The sequence below is a fragment of the Pyxicephalus adspersus genome, chromosome 3, assembly GCF_032062135.1.
Source record: "Pyxicephalus adspersus chromosome 3, UCB_Pads_2.0, whole genome shotgun sequence".
In the NCBI taxonomy this organism is placed as follows: domain Eukaryota; kingdom Metazoa; phylum Chordata; class Amphibia; order Anura; family Pyxicephalidae; genus Pyxicephalus; species Pyxicephalus adspersus.
In genome coordinates, this window is record NC_092860.1 from 46,838,300 (window position 1) to 46,845,238 (window position 6,939).

The 6,939-nt window shown below is 38.3% G+C and overlaps 1 pseudogene; it reads left to right on the forward strand.

Annotated features, from left to right (window-relative positions):
• Positions 1 to 5,984: 5,984 nt before the first annotated feature.
• On the forward strand, positions 5,985 to 6,155 carry LOC140327895 (U2 spliceosomal RNA; annotated as a pseudogene).
• The last annotated feature ends 784 nt before the right edge of the window (positions 6,156 to 6,939 follow it).

A 6,939-nucleotide genomic window follows, 5' to 3' on the forward strand; every position in this document is an offset into this window, starting at 1 on the left:
CACTTGACTCAGAACTGCTGAGTGTCTACTTAAAAGCTCATTTTCTTTTCCCAGCCACTGCTTAATGATAACAGATTGTGTGGCTTAAACTTTTCCTCTTACAACAAATACAATCATTAGAGCATTGCTTGTGTAAGTGTCTTTAGTTGTAATGAGTGGGAATAGCACAGCAAGCACTGTACAAACTGTTTTGATTAAATATGTGCAATATACAATACCTGGTAATACAGAGGAGGGTGTTTAATTATTGATTCATTTTTAATTGATTTTTAACATAAATAAAAAACCCCCTTTGTCTAAATATTTTTTATATGGTATAGGATCGACATACAGTCAATGTTAAGACTTTGTTTGCTTTGTGACATTGCAAAGGACATTGACTTCTTTCTATAAAATAAAAATGAATCATAGCATTACTGTTATGATATACATTAGTCAATCACTGTAGTAAATTGCATGGCAAGAGGAAAATTGAGGAATCTCCCAGATGCTCCTTTGAATCTCAGTGGCATTTCTTCACTGTAAAAATTAAAAAAGAGCGCTGGACATCTAAAACAGAAGAAGATCAATTTGTTTACTAATTTTACAATCATTTTGCATTGGTCAGCACTATGGTATAGTGAGAAGCACCCTATTTATTTACCATATGTCTTAAAACTGCTAGGAAGAAGACAGCCCCAGTATCAGATAACCAAAGCCTTGCCCATGTGATTCCAGTTAATCCATTGTGCACAGTAGATTACACATATAAATGTGCTCATGAATCCTTCCCATTCTCGATCAGATACATGGTGCATTTACACAGAGTGGAGCAGCAAAATGGACACTGACCTGTTATTACACTTTCTAGAGAACAGAAAAAAGAGGACAAAGTCAGAGGTAATATATGAAAAAAAAATTGCATTTTTAAAGTAGAATTTTATTAAAAAAACAAAAAATAGCAACCAGGCAGGTCCTTTGTTGCTGCTTGAACAGGCATTGACCCTGCAATTTTGATTTCACTCACCTGCCCTTGCTCTGGTGCAGACAGCACCCTCTTCAACTCATCTTCTTCCTGCAGTTGGGTCCTCAGCAATCTTGATTGGGATGTATTGGGCCTAATTTATTAAAGCTCTTCAAGGCTGGAGAGGATAAATGTTAATCAGTGAAGCTGGGTGATCCAGCAAACCTGAAATGGATTTTTCACTTGCTATTTGTAAGCAAATGTTTTCAATCCTAAACCAGATCCATTCCAGGTTTGCTGGATCACCCAGCTTCATTGATGAAAGTGTATCCTCTCCAGCCTTGAAAAGCTTTATTTATTCAGGCCCATTATCTTAATACTCAGCACATCCCCTGCAGTGTACGCTGAGATGCACGTGCACAGCTCAGTGTTATTTTCAAAGGAAGACAGCAAATGGACAAGCTAGTATGTTTTATTGCAGATAAACCATCACCTGTAAAGAACTTTAAACTAAAAGTATTTTTCAAATATATCTCAACACAAAACCAAAATACAATGCATTAAAGCTCATCAGTGCAAAACCTGATTGATGCATGGGATTATTCTATATATTTACATTTTTATTATATGTGGTAATCTGCACATTGCTGCAGATTCCCCAACATGCATTCCTGCCTTGGATGGCTATACTTACTCTACTGTATGGATGGAGCAATGGTTGTTACCGCACCTGCTTTCCTGATTTAAACTACTGCATTTCCATTGCACTTAGGGAGGGATAGGCAATTTACAGAAGACAATTTAGAAGTAAGATAACACTGTTTGTACTTTTGGTTTCGTGTTGCAAGGATATTGAATAAACAAGTATTTTTTGTTCTTCCTGAAAACGTGCAAACACCATATCTATGGATTGTGAAGCTGCAAAGTATTATAATCGATCCCTAGTTTTTGATATGAAGTTAAAACACCACCAATTTTATTGTGTATTTACCATGGGCAAAACAAAAAAATTATAAGATAAAGAACAATCCACATTGTGGACTTAGAATTTGACCTTGGACATTTCTGATAGCTGGAAGCAACAAAATAAATTGCCTGGAACCTACATGTGGTTGCACTAAAGCACTATATTTTGAATTGGTCCTGTGAGTCACAGGGGGCTTAAAATCACATTTATCACATTTATTTAAACTAACAAAGTGAATAAAGTAGGAAAACAGTCAAATTTAGTGTTGTATGTAGGGAATGTGTCCTGGTAAATGAAGGCACTGAAGGTAAAGAAAATGCCTATCAAAATTTAAAACAAATCAGGTAACACGCACTTTCCATTTAGAAAAAAAAGTTTCTCACAATAAGGAATCTGACATGGGTTTTTTAAAAATAATATATAAATATTTTTGATGTGGTTTTTAAAAAAATAAATACTTTAAACCTGAACGTTTTAACGGCTATAAAAAAACTAGTTTTTCCCAACATATATACAATTTCAGTTAAAAAAGAAATGTGATATACAGAACCTTTAAAAGATAACTATAGTGAACTAAGAAAAATGCTGAATAAAACAATTTAATTATTATGTATTTTTTCTTTAAAGTATCAGATACATGATACTATGGTAAGAATCTATAGCATATTCTCCCCAAAGTAGACCTAACACCCAAAGTGCAACTATAGTTTGGAATTTTGAAAGCAGACAGGCATTCCTTTAGGCAATGCCCCCTTTGCATAAAACATACCTATTAGCCTGTTTGCTATCTTCTCCACCCTGGCGGTATGAATAACAAGTATTTTTCAAAGCGATACATTTAAAAATACTCATTATTTTAAATTTCCCACCTGGTCCCACCCACCAGCTAAAGGCTCATGAGCAGATGCCCATCGCCTCACATCCCCAACATTTGCACACAGGGGATGCATCTGTGTAGCCTGGGGTCGCCAGGGAAAGCATATGCCGGGCATCGCTGGAGGACGCCGCGGGCACCACTGGAGGATGCCACTGGAACCTGGGAACCAGGTAGGACTTCAAAACTCCCTGGCAATTCCAGCCTGAGTGTGGTCCGGTGTTACCGATTTTGACACTGAAAATTAAGCCCAAGCCACACTCGGGAATACTGCCAGGGAGGTTGAAAAAATAGTTTTCCGGCTTCCCGGGGGCTTCCTGGACTGAATGAACTCCCACATGCATGCACAGAAGTTATATCACCCCAGCCTGATCAATCAGGGTGGCCAAAAATCAGGAATCCTGGAAAAGAAGAATATAACGGCACAAGCGAAGGAACTGGACAGGTAAGTATATGTCCCTTCTGTAATATAGCCCTGCCTGATCACAATTTTTTTTTTTTAGCTTTAGTTCTGCTTTAGGTCAGGGAGAAGAAAAGTACCTTAATAATATTACGCACACAAATAACTTTTTAATGCATAATAAAATTAATTGAAAGAGAAAAAGAGACAATTACCTTATTTTCAAAAAGCTGGGTTTGTTCTGGGAGTAGAATCAGCTGGATGTACCTCTTCTATCCTATCCTCGTCCAAATGCACATACCCTCCCCACCATTTAGCAATCTTTGTATCGTTTTTTTTTAAACTGCACTGCATAGATAGAATATAAGTTATGTCCTTGATTGCATTTTGATATAAACAAAGACAGATAGAGAATGTGAGACCTTATTAATGGACCATTAGTACTTTGGAATTTATGATTTTATTATTATAATTAAATTTTATGGTACTTGTAGTGATTTGTCAAAATGTAAATTAATTAACAGCTGCAACTTCTCCCAAAGAAACTAATTATTACTCTGCAAGAGTATGAAATAGTGATTCACACTGTTGAAAAAAAACAGTAACAGGTTAAAAGCAGAGAAGATTAAATCAAAAGACAGGAAATTATAGTAACCATGGTTTTCAAATAATGTGCCCATGATTGACTTGACTCCTACAAGAAATGTTATTAGAAGCATGTTTCCAATAAACAGCCTATATTGCTAATAGTGGGTCTTTATCACATATCACATGAAACTTTAGGTGCCATTATGAATGATGTCTCTTTTTCTAGTAATGGATAACGAATATTTTATACTAACGAACATTACAATATTCTTCATTTGCAAACTTTGTCCAAATGTAGAAACAGAAATTCTACAATAGAAAAAAAAACAAGCAGTTTGATAACAAAACTTGGTAATAAGCATATGGCATAGTAAATTAAGATCTTTTTTAGTCTGAAAACCAGCAGTCCCTGGTTTATAAAAATCTAAAGAAATAATTTATTGAAGAGCATTTATTAAGAAAACACTTTTGGTTCAATAGATAAAAATCGTCTTTTTCGAAACAGAAAAATTCTAACTTGACATTAATAGTTAATAACTTTGTTTCACTTGTTGTAGAAAAGGTGACTGTTCTGGGAGCATCACACATGACTGTGGCAAGACATAGCTTGGTCAACTTGCTCCCAAACTAAACCCTTTAATCTTTAAATACCCCCTTCCCCCTCCCCCTCCCAAACCTTATCTTCTCCACCCATACACATTAAACACACCAACGTTGCTTAAATGGCCCGCAGGCCTTTTATTAAACAAATATTTTAACATAACATATCAAATAACATATTAACGAATAATAACGATGTATAAATATTAATTAGAACTATATAAATATATATAACCATTACAAAATGTAAATTACTTTAACTGAACAAATATAATAACCATAACAAAATATAACCAATATAACAACAATAATACTTTCAGTAGAACTCCGAATACAATTTTAGTTGCAGGTCCTCTGAAGGTCCACCACTTCTATAAAACCTTGGGGTCTGCACCGTATCAATGATATTGTTCCCAGCCACCCATACATCCAGCTCAGGAATGCCATACCCCTCCTGGTGCAGACCCCCCACCAACAATTTACTACACCGGGGACTCCATACCTTAGATGGGTCCTTCAACACAATATCAACAGAACAAACCATTCCCCCGAGGACCTCAACCGCCCCACACTTAAATTGCCAAAACCAAAAACAAATTGGGGAGGGAGGGCGGGAAAAACTTTCCTTTCTTGCTGTCCCTGGTAAAAAGCCTCTATTGTCTCATTCCTGACCTTTTTATTACCAACTGACCCCTCCTTTCATCCCTTCCATGTGCTTCCCCCCCCCCCCATCCCCCTGTCCCCACGCTCTGCACCCTCTGCACGTGCCATTTCCTAATGATTAACCCTCAGCTGTCTCCCTGCCTGTCTGCACCGTCATGCCTGGCCTTCCAGTATCCTCCTTTCACTCGCATGCTCCAGGCCTCCCTGTCTATGTCTCTTGTCATTTAACATTGTGGAATAAAAATCAAACAGTTTTAGGAACTAAATGTATCTTATGTTTGTTCTTAGGTATGGTGTAAAAGGACTGACAGCAAACAGGGTAGAGAAGTTTTGATCACTGTAATAAGGATGGCCTGACTGTAAAACGTGGCTATGCTAACATAGTTACTAACTTTACATTTCCAGAAATGGTTCACAATGGAAAATGTAAGCCTCAGTGTATGCCAACGAGAGCAAAATAATCTAATATTTTATCTTTTAACCTTGGTTGTTTTCTAATAACTTTTAATTCTGAATTTTTATTTTGTATGCTTCTTTTGTTAGATGCTCAGAAATAATTAGCTTCATGTAGATAATAATTTGAATTATTTCTGCAGACATACCCTTCCCTTAGACAAATAAGTGCAATCATAAAATTCATATAAACTTTACCCCATTCACTTACTTGCACAATTATTGTTTTGCCAAAAAGTAGATTTCACTAAAAGCATTTAATGTGCCCAGAGTTGTATTTCTATGCCAAGTTTTTGCCTTGCTGTTCCATTCATTCATTTCAATTAAAATGAAAACCTTGTTAATAGGTTAATACTATTTTGGCTAATGAGCTATTATAAGGCAAATTCATTAGCATGTTAATCAGCCTAAATGAACTATATTTGCTTTCTCAAGCCTACATTTTGTTTAACTGAAACTCTGCTTAATATGGATAAGTGGAGTAATTTCGGTAATAATCGCTTCTCGGCCTTTTGGCTAAGATCAAGTGTAGTATCTGTTCTTATCAGTGTTCAGGGTTGGAAAGGGCACTAGCATCTTAGGAGAGGGATGCTGTGCCTGAGTACCTCTGTTAAGGACGGTCTACCTCTGGTGTAGCTCTGTAAGGGGCCGCCCTATGCAAACCTGCCGGCGTGGTGAACCGGAGGAAGAGCTTGGGCCTGCCCTGATAAGGAGCTCCCAGAGGCTTGACTGACCCGCTGGTGAGGATGGAGAAAAGCTTGGTCTTACCAATCGGTCTGACGAGCGGTCCGAATCTCGCCCCAGTGTCGTACCCCTGGAGTGGCGAACCAGGGGCACCTTAAAATCACGGGTTTGGGACCCCACTATGATTTTTTGGTTGCACAGTGCACGGCACTGTTTATATTTTGGATTCGGCACATCGCCTTAATCTGCATTAGCTGCGGCTAGTGTCAGAATGGGCAATTTTTAAAACCTGTTGCCCTGTGTGTTATGCACAGAGCACTTATTATTTAAATGTTTTTTTCTGTTTGTCACTGTCACTGGTGTGGTATTTGTGTGCCACTTTTTTGATGGAGGGTGCTATTCCCTTATGGGCTGGCCCTGAAGTCTTGGAGAGTGCCTTGGCCTAAAAACCAGGCGCTCTCCCTCAGTGGGAGTCTCTCTTCGGGAGAGCTCCCAGCTTAGTATCTTGTGGGACCTGCATGGGCGGGTCCCAGAGAGAAAAGGCCCCTCTCTGGCCTTGGTCAGGGGGGCATGTGTGTCCATCCCGGCTTCGGCTGGGTGGGCTTAGTATCCAGCCCTCGTCTGGAGCTTCGCTTCGGAGGGTTTGGAGAAAAAGGGTGGCCCTTCCTCTTTTGAGGAGGGATTACCAAATAGTACCCCAGTGCACGTTTTTTGTGTGGTGTTTTTGCACTTACACTTTTTTACCGTCACGGGGTGTGTTTTAGCAC